The following is a 17,009-nucleotide window of genomic DNA, read 5'->3' as shown; positions in this document are numbered from 1 at the left end:
GCTTCTAAATATGGGCAGAACTATCTCACTATCAATATCAACTCAAAGTTCAATTGATGTAATTCAGATGTCTTATGGTCAGTAAGGCTTTCATATCAAACACAGTACACACTTTTGTACTAATACGGATAAATCTCACTTCTGTTGAACTAGAGAGATGACTCCTCTTCTGAAATGGGAAACCTTGGAGTAGCCTTTTCTTATCATACTTTAAGCTTTCAAAGCTGGCATGCTGTTGTAGGTCACCTAGAAACCACTCTCACTGCTATCTAGCCAGCAATAATGGGTAATTGTAACTTTGCTTTTTTTTTTTTTAGTTACGGCAGTGTAATAGTTTCTATTTTCTGTTTATGTAATGTAGTCTGTTATCATGCCGTTAAAATATAAGACTTTTTAAGAACTTAACTGTTCATTAAAGAACTCCAGTACCAGATTTTTACCTAATTGGTGACAGCCAACTGATTTTCTGGAGAACAACGGAGTATGTAACAAGAAAATATATAGAGAGGCACTGCCTACAGAAATGCTAAATTGAGTCCTCTAGGTTAATCTCTTTGATTTTGTCAAAATCTGCCTTTGGCCTGCGTTAAAATAATAATAATAGCTTATTACCCTTAATCTTGAGAAGATGTGTAGCTAATATACAGGAATGCCCACACTGAAAACTAAACTGGCTGAGACTAACGTTTACTGCAACCAACCTCTGTCAGGTGAGCAGCAGTGACTTGTTGAGGAAAATTAGAAGTGAAGTTTTTGGGGAAAGATGGTAACAGGTTTGGAACGTATCACAGCACCTGAGAAGGAATTTTGGAGGATTACCTTTAGTCATACTGGCACAGTTGCCCAGAGAAGCTGTGGATGCCCCATCACTGGAGGTACTCGAGGCCAGCTTGGTTGTGTTCCTGTGCAGTCTGATCTAGTGGCTGGCAACCCTGCCCATGGCTGGGGGGGCTGGAAGTAGGTGATGTGAGAAGTCCCTTCCAACCCAAGCCATTCTATGTTATTGTGAAGGTACTTAAGGCATCACCCTGTTCACCTGCCCACAGCTGCTGGTTTCTGGGGTTCGCTGGGGGTAGAGCTCAAATCATGTTTATTTTTGCCTCAGTGTTACCTTCTTCTTGAAAGCCAATCATGAGCATGGATGGCTATTGCTGTGTTCATTACATGGAGGGGGGAACAATTTTTTTTTTTTTTTTTTTGAGATCTCCATGGAGTTGCCCCACTCACTGTTGGGCTGGCCATTGGTTGGCAGCACACCATAAAGAGTGATGGAAATTAGCAGCCACGTGCTGTGAAAACCTCAGAGAGAAATCACTCTCACACACCAAATAAATGCAGTTTTTTCTGCAGCTGGTGTTTTTCTGGAACAGACTTTTGCTTTTACTGGGTTGAAAACATACATTCTTCCAAGGTCTCTGTGTTGTTTGTGCTCAATCAGATACAGTCAGGCCACTCTCGCAGCTGTGAAGTTGTGAAGGCAAACATCGGCGAGCCGTTCCTTCTTCCTGTAGAAAAGCATCTCGAGGAGCAGCAGGAAGATACCCGGCTCTATCCTGCAGCGAGAAGGGCTGCGCAGGAGGTAGGCGTCCTCTCACTATCCGAAGGCAGCTCCGAGCTGCCTGGCGGGGTGCGCATACCTACTGAGCGAGCTATACGTGCTCAGCTATCCGAGTCATCACGGATGCTTTGAAGTCCCTCCCTCAGTCTCCGCTGTCGAGGCTGTAGGTGGGCACCGGGCGGGAGGAGCATCGCAGCCGCGCGGGGACTGGACGGGTCTTGGGGGGCTGCGGTAAACACGGGGTTGCGGGTGGTGCGTTCCTCGTGCTTCAGAGCAGAGGCAGCGGGCGTGCAGGGGCAGAGAGCTGGGCTGAGCACAGCCCGCAGCAGCCTTTCCGCCGGCCCCGGGACAGCCAGACGGTGGGGAATCGGATTCGTGTCGGTGTGCTTTTCTCTGTGGTATTCATTTCCCCGGAACCCCGTGTGAAGACTGAAGAAAGAGAGGAGTTTTTCTTTCGCTTCTGAGTTTCATGTTATTTTGAAAGTCTGGAATTCTTTTCCTCCTTCTCTTTTCTTTCTTTTCTTCCTTTTCCTTTTTGAGGGGATGGGGAGTTGAAAGCAAAACTTCAAGCTAATTCTAAAGTCTTCTTTTGACCTATGTGTTCAGAAATCAACTGTTCAGGTAACTCTTCCTTGCAGCATCTCTGCACCGACAACCTGAATGCATTTTAAGAATAATTTAACTTGCTGGTACCAACAAAGCCATAGAAATGTTCATGCTCTTGGTGGCAGTCCTCCTATCCTCTCTATCCTTCTTCTCTCATGTCTGTTCATCTTCTATGCCATTTACTTTGACAAAGATCATTGGTGGCTACTTCGTTGTGCTGATTCAGTTGCACACGTGCTACAAATTAGCAATACAGTAACTGTATGAAGTGTGTCCTGGTTAAAAGTCTTTCTGAGCAAGCAGTTGCCATGAGCATTGAGTCTGTTGGGAAAATCGTGAGAACTCTGAAACTCTGCACAGCTCCCACTACCCTCCCACCAATGCAGTGCTGCTTGTGCTATGCCAGGACATTTGCTGTTTCTAACCACTGGTTGCTGAGCTGTGCCAGCAGCACACTGACTTTCTGTGAAGGGAATGTGCGAAGGAGCTGTTTCAGCCCATCCTAACCCTCTGCAAGCAGTGGGCTATGGCTTACCCGTAAATGTCACTTAACTTGCACCTGTGTGATGAAGTGAATAACCTCTTGTCAGCATGGTCCCAGGCCATGCTCTGCTTGACTGGCTCTCAGTTATCTCTTCTAACTTCTTCTGATACGTTTTAAGTGTTGTGCTTCAGTGAAAAATTTGGATTCAGTGTTTCTGAGCAAGCAGTGGCATTCACAGTAACTTACAGAGCTGCCAAGTCATGAAATACAGAGCCCTGGCAGACAGGACTTTGTAGAGTTTGTTTTTGGACATGTGTCCATGTGTTTGGATACAACTTCCAGTGAGATTATGCTGTTGGAAACATTCTTTTGGATCTCACTAATTTCAGAAGGAGCTGTATATGCGTGTATAGTCAGTTGAACAGAATTCAGTCTGTGGCAGTCTTATCTCATGTCCTATATAAAACACAGCATCACTGCTATCTGGAGGTGTAACCTTTGCCCTGTACCTGCTGACTACAGCATAGGCTCTGCTTGCTTCCAGCTGGGAGGATGAGAAAAATACTGCACCTTGACAGCAGGGAGAGTACAGATGACTGAATGCAACTGTGTATGTACAAATTGGTGCTGGTGAAAGTTGGCATGGAGTATCAAGGGACAGTTTGCAGAATGCTGTTTGCATGTTTGAATTCCCAAGCCCAGAGACTTAGCAAAGGTCAGGACACCCCTATAGTTTCACCCGTATAGACTAGCTTGCAACTTGTCTATCTGTCTTTCTCCACTCATTCCAAGCAAAGCTTGCTGAGACTTTCACTTTTATGATGGATAAATTATTAAGGAGCTCTGATGTTGGCTGAGGCTCTCCTCACCTCATGTATTCATTTCCATGCTGAGGAAGTCCACAGAATGCCTTAGGATGGAGAGTAATGGGAAGGACTAGGGTTTGGGAGCTACCTTAAATACCCTTGGGCAGCTCCCAGCAGCCCTCACAGAGAGGCATTTATAGCCATATGCTTAATGAAGCAGTGAAGGGGAGCATGAGTGGTGAGTCAGCTCCCTGGTGGTTTATAGGAGTTACTAGGATTAATCTATGAAAACAAGAACTTGCATGAGATTCTTCTTAAAGAATAAGGCATAATAAATACAATTCACATTTACTATTTCTTTTTGTGTACACTAATCTGAAAGTCGCACTGAAAGCTCATGTTTATAACAATGCTGTCCTGTAGATGTTCAGAATTAGTGCTGCATAGAAAGGAGATTTTTCTTCTGAAAATTTTCTGAAAATGACATAAAATATTTCATTTTGAGTGTAGCTGACTCTACGTTTCAAGAATAAGCATATATATAACTGAAGAGAGGCAGTAATTCAAATCAGCCTCAGATTTAAGACCAGGTGAGCCAAACAAGTATCACACATCTAGTTTAGCTGTCCCTCTTACATTTCTGTGTAAAACTGATCTTTCCAAAACAGAATAAATGCATTCCAGTTATGCTGCAGTACTATGAATGCTGTCTATATAAATACTGATGGCAATGACAAAAAAAGTATTTGTCATCTTTCTGTCCTTTAACACTCTTGTTGGTGGAATTCACGGTTTAGGCTGGTCATTATCTCAGCAGTTTGAGAGGAAGTGATGGTCCCCTCCTGATCTTGAGAGACACTGGTTATGAATAGGAGCAGTGATGGAATCGCAGCTCTCCTGCTGAGAGTGAAATCTCTTCCTGATTGAAGTCCGTGACAAAACTGCCATCAGCTTCAAAGGAGAAAGATCTCAGCACAGCAACTTGAATGCCTCTGAAATCCACCCTTGGGCTGTTTAGAAAGGTCAAGGTTTTCTAAAGGAAAAGAAGAAGAAGATTAAAGTTTTGAATGGCATAAAGAGGAAGTTGTTAGATAAGTTCACAGTTCATTGCTAAATCTGCATTTATTAAGGAAGATGATTTTTGTGAAAGCTAACATAGGCATTCAACTGGATTAGATATCTCTGGTCAGAATGAGAATGGGACTATTTCTCCTTCGGTTTGATGTTGTGGAAATAAATATTTAAGATGTAATTGACACAAACGTTGTTTGCAATACAATTTTGGCTGTTAATTTAATGAGTATATTCTGCAGAAAGAAACCAAAATTTTCCAGCCCTGGTGCCTGCCAAGCTTTTAGATATCTCATAAGTGCCATTCTTCATGTGTTGTTCATCAGTGTTGCAAAGAAAGTTCTCAGGAAAGAGTGCATGCAAATATTTAGAATCTTTTGAAAATGGGAGATGAAAGCTTAGGGGATTTGATGTGAACTCATTTCTTGATCAGTGTATGCACAAGAAGTTTAGCTTCCATACCTAAATTTCATCTCTAAATTGCAGTAACATCTTATACTTTGACTTTAATACTCAGCAACAAGGAAAAAAAATAGTAGATTTAGTTTCTCTTTTCCTTACCAGAGCAAAGCAGGGCCCTGTCATATTTATGGAGCTAGGGAAGTTTAAGACTTTTATTGCTTGAAGGGAGTATAGCTTCAGATTTATAGATTAAGGGAAGTTTAAGGGGTTTGTTAGTTTAAGGAAGCATAGCTTCCTAAACAAAGCCAGAAGTGAACTCACTTAATCAGTGTATCTCTTCAGGGTGTAAACAGCATGCCCTCTGTGAGCAAGATGCTGGGAGAGAGCTCAGCAGAGCAAGCTGCAAAGGGCTGAAATATCCCTGTGGCCACAGGAGCTCCTGCATTGCATGAGGCCTTCCATGTACCACTTCTCTGCTCAGGACAGATTATTCTCTGTGGGGTTCCTCTCTGAAGAGTTTGCAGGACGGTGGCTGAGGACAGCACCCAGGGCTGAGGAGGAAGGCTGTGCCCAGGAACCGGCCCTAATGACAGACCTTAGGGCTTTCAAGAGTGGGACAGAAGTCGTGCTAAAGGCCAGACAGCCTGCTCTGAAACATCTGGCTGGGCTCAGGTGGGCCTGGAAGGAGTGCTAACTTTGAAGTGCTGTAGAAAACATTACTCTAAGAGAGCCTAATATGTTAGATTTCAGAAAGGAGGTGTTGATTAAAACAGATCGTAATCATGCTTCTCAATCCAGCTGCTTTAACTCATGTTTCATCAGCTAGCTTACACATCACAGTCAAGCAGCAACTGCAAAGCAACAGGTATGTCAAGGGGAGCTCTTCATGTTCTCACTGTCAAAGCAAGCAAAACTAAATGCTATGATGAAGCTTGGGTTTGTAACTACTAGAGCAGGTTTACATTGCTGTTTCCTTTATTGCTTTTCTTCTAGTTTATTTTATTTATTTTACTCTTTTTGTTGTTGTTGTTGGTTTTTTTAATTGTATAGAAGAGTAAATGAAACCCAAAATGGATATAACAGAATTATCTGCAGGTCTAGCAAGTCGTAAAACTGAGTTCATGGGAAGGAAGTCACATCCTTGAATTCTACAATACAAAGGTTACTTGTCAGAGCTCTGTGCTGCCGTGTTTTAAGAAACAATGTGGCAAGACAGTGGGGAATGTTTTTGTAGTGAAAAGAGGTAAAAGATTTTAAATATATGTCTGAAGTACTACAAATTTCACAATCAGTGCTATGTGTTTACACCACAGAAGAAATGTATTTTATAAAAGGCTTATCACAGGAACCCATTTCTGGAATATCATTTTAAACATGAGCTTGTAGCTTGCAAATAAGCTAACTTTAACTATAATGTATTAGTGGATATTTAACCACTGAAAGGCAGATTTGGGCTACTTTCAAAAGCTATTTCTCCTGATAGGAGAAAATACTAGGTTAATGGATATAGTTTATTCTGGTTCCCATCTTCACTTCACTCTTTGTTTTACCAGAGGAGGAAGCAACGTAGGAGAGAGGCAAGAAAAATGGTGTGTCATCTGGGTTTCTGGAGCTGTTCAGTATTCATTTTTGGCTAAGCTGTTCAGTATTCATTTTCAGCAGACTGATTAAAAAATGCTTTCCCAAAATGTGATTTCCATCCACAATATGATTTGTCTGAGATTTAAATGTGTGTTTATGTTGACAGAAAAAAGATAACAGAGTTGATTGTAATTTAAGTAGTCATGAGTCCAAGAAAGGTGCCTTGGGTTGGCTTGATTTAGATTTAAAGAAACAGTTTGTGATCCTTCACCAATAACCAAGTTACTGTTATTACTGACTTGTCATGTTACTTTTCCTGCTATGCCTCCAGATATTAGTTCCCAGACTAAGTAATAAGAAAAACCACAGATCTTGGCCTAACTGTTTCCCAAGTTATGGAGCGGAATGTAGAAGTTATGAGAAGAAAAACAAATTATGAGAGGACTGATGTCAGGAAGAACTCATTTTCCCATTCCTACAGCTGGAATAAAGACTGAGTTACACTGAAGAAAAATAAGGAAAGACTTCTACGTGATCCACACAGCATACTCAAACAAACAAAAATCCTTTTGTTGGTCTGTAGTCTCAGGTGTAAACTGGTAGCAAATTGCATTAACAAGAAAAGAAATGTTCAGTGTTCCAAATGTAGTATTTTTACCACTCCATATTTCTAGCTACCAAACATGTATTTTGTTTAATTTATATATTTTAAAGACTGAAACTTTTATGCCGTATGAAAAAAAGAATTTCAAGATTTAAGCTGTCATAGTCAGCAGTATTTTTCATTACATGAATTTTTGAAGTTGAGTATATCCTCTACAAGTTTGTTGATGACATAAAACAGAGTGGTTTGATATAATAGAAGGAAGGAATGCCATCCACAGGGACCTAGATAGGCTTGAGAAGCAGGCCTATATGAACCTAATGAGATGTAACAAAACAATGTGCAAGATGTTGTGCTTGGGTCTAGGCAATCCCATATGTGTTTGCTGTCTAGGAAAAGAACTCATTGAGAGCAGCCCTATGGAGAAGGAACTGGGAGTTCTAATGGATGAAAAGCTGAACATGAACAAACAGTGTGTTCTTGCAGCCCTGAAGGCCAATAGTATCCTGGGCTGCATCAAAAGAACAGTGGCCAGCGGGGACAGGGAGATGACTGTCTCCTCTCTTCTGTCCTCATCATGCCCCATCTGGAGCGCTGTGTCCAAGTCTGGGGCCCCCAGCACAGGCTGGATGTTGAGCTTTTGAAGAGGGTCCAAAGGAGGCTATGAAACATCTGTCCTCTGGAGAAAGGCAGAGGGAGCTGGGGTTGTTAACTTAGAGAGCAGAAGGCTATGGAGAGACCTCACTGTGACCTTCCAGTACTTGAAGGGAATTTATAAGCAGGAGGGAGACTGCCTTTTTACATGATCTGATATTGATAGGACGAGGGGGAATGGTTTTAATCTATAAGAGAGGAGATGTATATTAGGTATTAGGAGGAAATTCTTTATTCAGAGAGTGGTGATGCCTAGGCACAGGCTGCCCAGAGAAGCTGTGGATGCCCCTTCCCTGCAGCAGTTCAAGAGCATGTTGGATGGGGCTCTGGGCAGCCTGATATGATGGATAGCAGCCCTGCCTACAGCACAGGATTGAAACTGGAGGATCCTTGAGGTCTTTTCCAACACAAGCCATTCTGTGGTTCCGTGCTTTCAGAGTACAGAACGAGGATATTTTGTTGAATTCTCTTTTCAGTATGTTTTTGTCTCTGTTGCCTTGATTCTTGCCTTTAATTCTCACTGGCATCTTATTAATTTCAATGAGATTAGTGCTATCTCAAAGGTTGACGTCAAAAAGGAGCGAGATGTTAATGATTGTGACGTACATCTGTTATTTATAGGAACAGCAGCAATATGAGCTCAGGGAACTTGAAGTTTAAATAAAACAAAGGCTTGATAAAAGTTTATGACTGTGTGTGTACAGAGATTATTGACTGTCAGTTGTTGGATGAGCTGAAGTTTACAGTCCTGTCAATATTTTTTTCAGGGCCCTGGTCAGGGTTAGCTGCTTGTTGTATGCCATGGCTATGAAGCAGGTGTTCCAGACAGGATAGTACTAGAATGGAATTAAAACTGAGGTGGAAGAGATGAATTAGCTTAAATGTAAGGACTGAAATATAGAGTAGAAAATGTAGATTTTAAATATGAATGGAACATTAGACTGTATTAAAATTTTGTAAAAATCTGCCATGTACTACCAGTTTCTCTAAACACTGGAAAAGTGCAAAAATATATATATAAAATAAAATGTATTCAGTATCTATGTTAACTCACAGCTCATTCAGGCACCAAATTAGCATGTAATTTACTTATTAGAAAAGTGGTCAGTGAAATCCAGATGCAAGGAACTGTTCAAGGGAACTGTTCAAACTGTTGAACTGTTGCCAAAATTGTGAGGATATTTGGCTATGGTTTTGATTAGTAAATACATGGAAAACTGTGATACTCATCTTCAAAAACATTTTTAGTTCATTATTTCTGTTATGTCTATCCTCTGATCAGATCTAAATTCCAAACTTTACTATTGTTCGTCTTTGAATGTAAAGGGGATGCAGGAACATCTCTTTACTATCAAACACTGTACTTGCTCTAACATTTGGGAGCTTTCTTCCTGTTTTGTAGGCAAAATGCTAATTCAGGGGTAGTACTACACGCCATCAAATACAATGGTTATTAGGTGGTTGTATCAGATCTATGACACTCAACTGAAAATCTCTGAAAATGCAGTGTGTTGCTTTCAAAGTTAAAGGAAAGGAGCATTAATACTAATGTTGAAATTGCTGCTTTCAAATTGAATATGGCATGTTGTTAAATTTGCCCTGTTTTAATAGTGACATGTTAGAATGGTTTTTGAATGTTCACATGGGAAAGAAGAAATGCTCTGATGCTTATGAATTCTTGTCTTTTGCTCTTATCTCCTGTACTTTTTTGGCATTCATCCTACTTACCGCAGTTCTCATCTACCTGGATCGTCGAATGTCTTGCTTTGAATAGTGTGCAGATGTGGGGAACAAAACGAAGGAAAAAATGAGGCAGGATTTGGATTGGTTTGTTATCTGTTTTTCTGTTTCATTTCAAATCCTTATTCCTCCATACTATTCACATTTTTCATGCTTTAAAAAGCTTTTCCTTTTCTATCTGCCTTTTCATCTGACAACCTCACTTTCCTTCTTTTTCTGATGCCTTTTATGAACCCTCTGTCTCCAACTTCCCAATAACTTTACTGAAAAACAGCAGAAGGCTCAGGCACTTTTTTCACTAATATAGAAAAAACAAATATGACATTCATAAACCAGGCCATTCTAGATCTGCATGAAAGACAATGAGGAAATAATTCAGACATTCAGTGTAGTTTAGAATCCTGTATTTCAACCTGTTTTTGATTGAGGTTCTTTGTTGACTTTTCTCTGTTTTTTTGTTTGTGTGCATGGTGGTGGTCTTGTTTGTTTCTTTTTAGCATATAGTAGCATTAAAATAGAGTTAATGCATAGGAAATAAGAGCTTGGTAGAGAAAATCTTACTGTAGTGATTCAGAGGGTTGCTATTTTGATTCATTCTTTCTCTCCAGAAAACTCAGAGAAAATGAGGTTTAAAATTAAATGTCTAGTGGGGAAATTGGTGCCAAAACAAGGCTTTGAAATTAATACTGTTGTTAACAAGCCATGATTTTTATCAATTTGCAAGTGAAATTTCTCTTTTCAATTTAGAAAGATATGGTAGGGCATTTACTTTCCAAACATGAAATATTGTTGGGAGCTGTTCTTAAGTCTCTGGCTCTTCTGTGCTTTTATCAGTGCTGCTGCAATGTCAGGTAAGCAAACATTGCCAGGAGCTCAATTCAGTGGGGATACTGAAAGCTTCTGGGACCATTCCAGGGGCTTTGGTTGGCATGGATCAGCCTTTATCTGCTAGAAGACAAGGAACATTTATTCATTAATTCTGTGAGGGAAAACGTAAGTTGCCCTAATTCTCCCTTCAGCTCTTTCTGCTCTTCTGACAGGTGACCATGATCTTTAATTGTTTTCTTTACTTCCTCCTTTGTTAAAATCTAGCTACAGAGTGCTGTTGTTCAAAAATGATTAAGATCTTAGAAGCTAAAGAAAGCAGCTATTGTGGTGCTTCTTGGAACATTTTCAAGAACATAGATGATGGAAGGTGTAGAGCTAATGAGATTTACACTTTGTGTTTATATGTGTGTGTTTCAGAACAATCTGTAATTTTGTCTTAACAAAAGTCAAGATGGTGCAATGTACCAGGGTTTGAGGAGTATACTCATAACAGATCAAGATCCTTTGTGTGCTAAACTGGCACTTATGAGGTTTATTTTGTGGGGGGTTTTTAAGTTTATGTAGATACTTTTCCTGTCATAAAAATAGAGAAGACACTACAGGAAAATCTAAAGTATGTGCACATTTTTAATCACTTTCCATTGTTTAGCTGAATTGAATTAATTGATAAATAGTACTGCCAAAACCCATTAAAGAATGCAGTTAGCAATAAGGAAATATTTGGCCAATATACTACTATGTATAAAAAGAAACTTTAATGGATTATAATGAAATGCTACTTTGTTTTGTAATGTTATTAATTTAAGGAGATACTAGTTCTGTAAAAAATGCCCACGAGTTTTGTATTGCTTGTTTTACTTATGGTTAAAGATCAGCCCTACTATTTGATATTGAAAATTCTCAGCTACAAAAATTTGTTTTTCAGTGCAGTCATTGCCATTAGCCAATGTCTATGGACAAGCTGATGGAGTCACTCTTCATTTCATGGTGTGACAGCTGTATGTGGCTGTCTGGAACATGGATTGCATTTCACATCACTGTCACCACTGCTGAAATGCACCACCTACCACCACACTGTGCTCCCATCCATTAGTTCAGCTAGGTTAGTTCAGACGTTGCCATTTTTGTAAACAATAGCGTTTGTTACTCTTCTACATTTTACGGCACTTGTAGGAGCCCAAGATGCTGAATTGTATCTGAAATCTCTGTAAAATACATCCAGCTATTTCAGGAGATGGAATTCACAAAGAAACACAATTTAGTCCCACTTTTATTTCACACCATCTGCCAGATGTGAAGTCACTCCAGATTCTACAGCATGCCTGCACAAATAGTTCTGTTGCAGAGATTGTTCGATCTGATCATTCAGCAGAAAGCTTCAAGTGAGGGCGATAAACTGGAAAAGTAGCTAATAAATAAATGTTAGTTGTTACGCAGTATACCAATAACAAACACAAGTTTGTTATTTGTTAGTTTTCTAATAATAAGCATAATTATATTTACAATATGCTCAACCAGTATTAGATAATTAAATTGTGAGATGAGTAATTACTGTTCAGCTGCGCCATTCACATAATGTGTATTTAAGAATGAAACACGTGTCTCATCTGTTGAGAGAAAATAATTGTTTGAAAACCATATGAACTCTTCAGGTAGTGTTGTTTCTCCTTATCAACCTTCTTTCCATGTAAGTTTGCTGCCTCTTTTCTTTCCAGATATTTGCCTTTATGGACTGCAAAATGTTGATAAGAGTAACACATAAGAAAATGAGCCATCTTGATACATTTTCCTTCTTGCCTTCAAACTTTTCTTATACTTCTCCTGAAACCCATGATTTCGCTGGAAGTTTGAGAGCCTCCAAATGTTGGTAAGTAACAATCTTTATACATTTCAAGGCCACATTTGCCACTCCTTTGCATCAACTCCTTCTTTGCGTGTTTTAGCTGAAATCTAAGGGGTAATTTATAATGTTGTCATTTAAATTAGTCTGAATGCAGGACAAATGATTTTTCTCACTTAGAAGTCCAGAGCCGATGAAGGTCTAAGTCTTCTCATTCTGATCTCAGCCCAAAATAGTAGGTTTTGAAGTGGTATTAAAAGATTCTTACATAATCTTTACTTTGTCTTGGAGAAAGAGGTGCAAGAAGTATGTAGGAGGGCTGTCAATATGAAGTTGAAGAGATGTGGGAAAAATTTAAGTGAGAACTATGACCACAAAAAAGGTTTTACTTCCTCCAATTTCTGCCATGTAGACCATACTTGCATTGCATTAACTCACAGATTCACATCAGTGTAATCCATGGTTTCTGGTTCTCCCTCTCAGGTTATTCATGACACTTTCCTGAATTATATGTCATGCAAACAAGTGTCCCAAGTTTGATGTCCTGAATGTGCATTGCACAAAAGAGAGTAGATATCAGTCAGTCTAGTAGTTGGAATCTGCAACCACTTAAACATGCTTGGGAAACATCTTGAAAGTTTGAGTTGCATTATGAGATAATTGAAAACTGGCAGAATTAGAGATGACAGTTTTGAAGGCTTATTCATTATTTTTGTGTTCCTATCTGAAGTGGAAAAAATAGCCTTGAGTGTTGTAATGACTGTATTCTAAAAAATTCTATTATCCATTTATTTATATTCTAGCCTAGGCTATATCTTTCACCATGAAACATTTTCAAAGGAGAAGCTGAAGAAACATTGGAACAGGTGAAAATAACAAAAAAGCACCTTAAAAGGCTTTAAGGATTCCTTCTTCTGTTTTAGGAACAGATTTGAAAATTTAATTCCACTGTGGTAAGGAGTTTAAACCATGGGATTTCAGGCCTGAGATGCTGTTTGATATGATTTGATATGTTTTTCAACTGCTTACAGAAGATTGAGGTATTACTAATAATCTATCTTGACAATTAGAAGCGTAGTATTTGAGAAACATGGTCTATCCACAGTGATACAGTTATGTGTGGGGTAAGTGCGTGGACTCAGCTTTCTGTTGGCAGCAGATAGGTCTAGGGGCTCAGACTGGCTAGGTGCTGATGCTTAGGAACAAAACTGTTCAACAATTCTGTGAGAGTGGTTGCTCCCAGCTGTCAGAGATATCCTATACACTCTCTACCTGGGTGTTCACCACCCAGCAGGAGTCTGCTTGGAGAACTTGTGGCTGTTTGGCTGCTGAAGAGAGATTGCATATTTCTAAATGTACTGGGAACCAGCTGTTTTCATCCCTTTGGGGCAGAAAACAATTATTACATTCAAGTGAAATCAGAGACCATAGAAATGCATTTGGCAGGTTATAAAGTGGGTTATAGTGGGTTCGCTTCCACCTGTCTTAATTTTAATAGCAACATTCTGTGTAAGGCTATGTTAATAAATCATTATGCACGAAAGTATGTGTTTAGTTGTGCATGCTCATTTCAGATCAGACTTCTAAAACTTAATCTGATAAAAATAAAATGGAATTAGATACGTATGTTCAATGGAACAGTTCGTTTCCACTTGTGTTTTAATCCTGTAAGTTACTCAACCTGGGTAAAATATTTCTGAAACTACCTGTTGCTCCTCCACGTTTTTCATATTAATTTCTTCAGATATTTATATGTTTTAACTTCTCATTCTGCCAAACCAGAAGACAGAAAGTCAAATGAGCCCAAATAATCTTGAATGACAGAATTACTACTACCTTTTTATTTCATAGTTGATAATTAATTTTTGTTAAATTGATTAATATGCTGGCATTTCAAAATCTGGAAAAAACTGGAATATGGTGGTTTCAACAGGAAAATTTTAAGTGAGCAGATCTTCAGAATGAAGAGTTATTGAAAAGCTATGAAGAGTGTACAAAGAGAATGTACAACCTCCAGATTACAACAATATGGCAATATTTCACCCTGCAGATTGGGCACTTGTGCCACTGTAGACTCGTTTAGTTTAAAGTATCGATGAACTTGGAGATTATGGCACAAGAAAATTGACAAGGCTGAACAGAAGTAGGCATGCCTGCAACTTCATGTTGAACCAGAAATTCATTTTCTTAAGAAAAGTCTTTCTGCATACTTCTCATCATGTGATTGAATAATTTAGAAGTGCCACTTAAAGAGAAACATTCAGATGGCTGTCACGATCTGTATAGAAATTTGAGTGAATAAAATATGGAAAACATGAAAAAAAATCTCCTACTAACATTTCCCAAAATTAACTAATTAAGAAATATTTAATTGTTTGTTTGTTTGCCACAGTCTGTTTTGTAAGCTTTTTTTTTCCTGAGGGTTAGGATGCAATATCTGTACAGCTCTGGTGTAAACAATTAATCAATTGATTCTACTTAAATAATGCCAAAACTTTTTAAAATGTTCGGTGTTCAGTGGTGTCTTGCAATGATAGTTAAAATAATTCCCTAAAACAATGTCTAATAACAGCCACTGAGTGAATGTTTGATAAAACAGAGTATTTACTACTGTTCTTTCTATATAAGTCTTTCTGTTGTTTTAATGATTCCGGTGTTAATTCATTCATATAAATAACTGCAAGCTTGGAAATGAGCTTTTGTTCTGAATTTTTTTTTTATATATATATATATATATATCCATTCAAATAAAGCATTACCTATCTCATTATTTCCTTTTTGGCACAGCTGCCTCCTGGCTCAAGCACCTGGTTGTCTTTACCTCAGGCTCTGGTCCAGCACTTGGGATGTGCTGTGCAGCTGCATCAATTGGTGTCTGCAGACACGTGAGGAGTATAGAGCTGCTCACTCCCAGGTGAGTTCCCCAGCCAATGGCCCAGGGCTTGTTTTTGGTCCACCTGGGGTTTCTGGCAGGAAAGCAGCCAGATGGGCAGAGGGCACTGTCCTGGTGCCACAGGGTGTGATTAAACCCTTTGAGGTGGTGGTGCTGCTGGATGCAGGTGTGCCTCTGTGCAGGTGTGTGCCTCAGGGCACAGCAACAGCTGCAGGTGCCATGGTGCCCCTTCTCTGCCTCAGTCCAAAAATATGTATCATAAGCAGAATGTAATCACTCCAAATAATCTACCTTAACAACATACTTAAGTCTGTTTGCTGACCAAACTCCATTCGGATGACATTATTATCCTCTACTTCAACCAATTGTTATTTCTACATTTACACCCTCCCTCAACCACAACAAAAAAATCCTCAGGCAAACCAATTGTCCCTATCGGTTCTCTGCACTTCTGATGCTCGTATGTGCTCACAAGCCTTGCTGAGTCTGCACAGGTGGGCTCAGCCCCTCAGTGAGTATTTTGGGAACTCAGAGAACTTTGCTAGTGGGTGGGAGCTCAGCCTGCTGTTTTTGGAGAGCGAGTGTAGTGTATGCAGTGAGAGTATTTTGGGTAAGGTGTTATTTTTACAAGCAGTTTTTCTGAAACAAATCCAAATCTTAATGCTGTTATTATTAAAGTAATAATAATTATTTAAGAAATAGGGGAAATTTATGTTCTATTTGACATGGTAGGAAACAAAGCCTCTGTGTACATGCATGCTGATTTGTTGTTTTTTTGTTTTGTTTTGTTTCAAACAAGTGATTTAATCTAGGTAATTAATACTGGAAGAATGAATGCAAATCAGAACTGTATGAACAGTGGAATTTTAATTCATGCAGAAGCCTTTCAAAGTTATTTGTGCATTTAGGCTAAAAATCCTGGCACTGTAACACCCAAATCAAACTATCCCATGTTCTTGTATGGTCGCTATAAGTTACTTCTAAATGTCATCACTCCTTGTAAACTCACTTATGATGCATGCTAAATTCCTGCCTGTCCTTACACAAAGATACCAAGCCACTCAGAAAGAGGTATGTGGAAGTGGGGATATTCTGCTGATTTTTTAATTTTTTTTTACTTGTCTTCCAAGAGCAGCAGGATGCTCTGAGGTGTCCTTGGCTGCGGGAATTGTGGTCTCCTGTGGTCTCCCTTTCTCAGGACTGTATGAATTTTGTATAACTTTGTTTTACCTCCATTAAAGGTTCCCTGCCTACTCAGCAACAACTGTGAATGTGTTTGAACAGCATCTTTAAGCAGCAATAAGCTTTAAGTATTTTGGTGTTTTTAATACACATGTCAATATGCCACCAACTTTAATTGGAAACTAAAAGGACACTATGGTTCTTCTGAAATAAGCTTTTTTTTTTTTTTTTTTTTTTTAAGTATTTCATTTTATTTGCATTATTACCTTTATCTATCCTGTTGATATTTCTTTAAGGAGGAGATGAAAGTAAGGGTTGCTGTTTAGTGTTTAGCTAAATATAATAAGAGTTAATACTCTTGCAGAACAAACAGGCAGAGATATTCTTAAAGAATGGTAACTCTATCAAATTTGCTGCATTGTAGGATAGATTTTTGTAAGCCGTAATCTCAGTGCAAGACCTGCTTCACCCTTATACAGAGTTCTGGTAATGTAAATGTGATTCCAAGGAAGTTCAGGAAGCCTCTTGTACTGATCAAAATATAGATACTAAAACTTACTGTGGTTTTGTACTATGCATCAACTGCAAAAAATAATAAAGAAAAAAGAAAACTTAAGTTAACACTACTTTAATTTAAAGTGCTTTTTGATTGTAGGAAGGTTGTTTGCTCAATCAAGTAAATTTAAATCTCTTCAAAGTAGATTTCCTCCTCAGCCACTTGGAAGATTTACACTGAGTACATTGATAACATTCTGGTTGA

The sequence above is a fragment of the Lagopus leucura genome, unplaced genomic scaffold, assembly GCF_019238085.1.
Source record: "Lagopus leucura isolate 7727_CA_CO unplaced genomic scaffold, USGS_WTPT01 Super-Scaffold_100157, whole genome shotgun sequence".
NCBI lineage: Eukaryota > Metazoa > Chordata > Aves > Galliformes > Phasianidae > Lagopus > Lagopus leucura.
Note: the sequence above shows the minus strand (reverse complement) of the source record.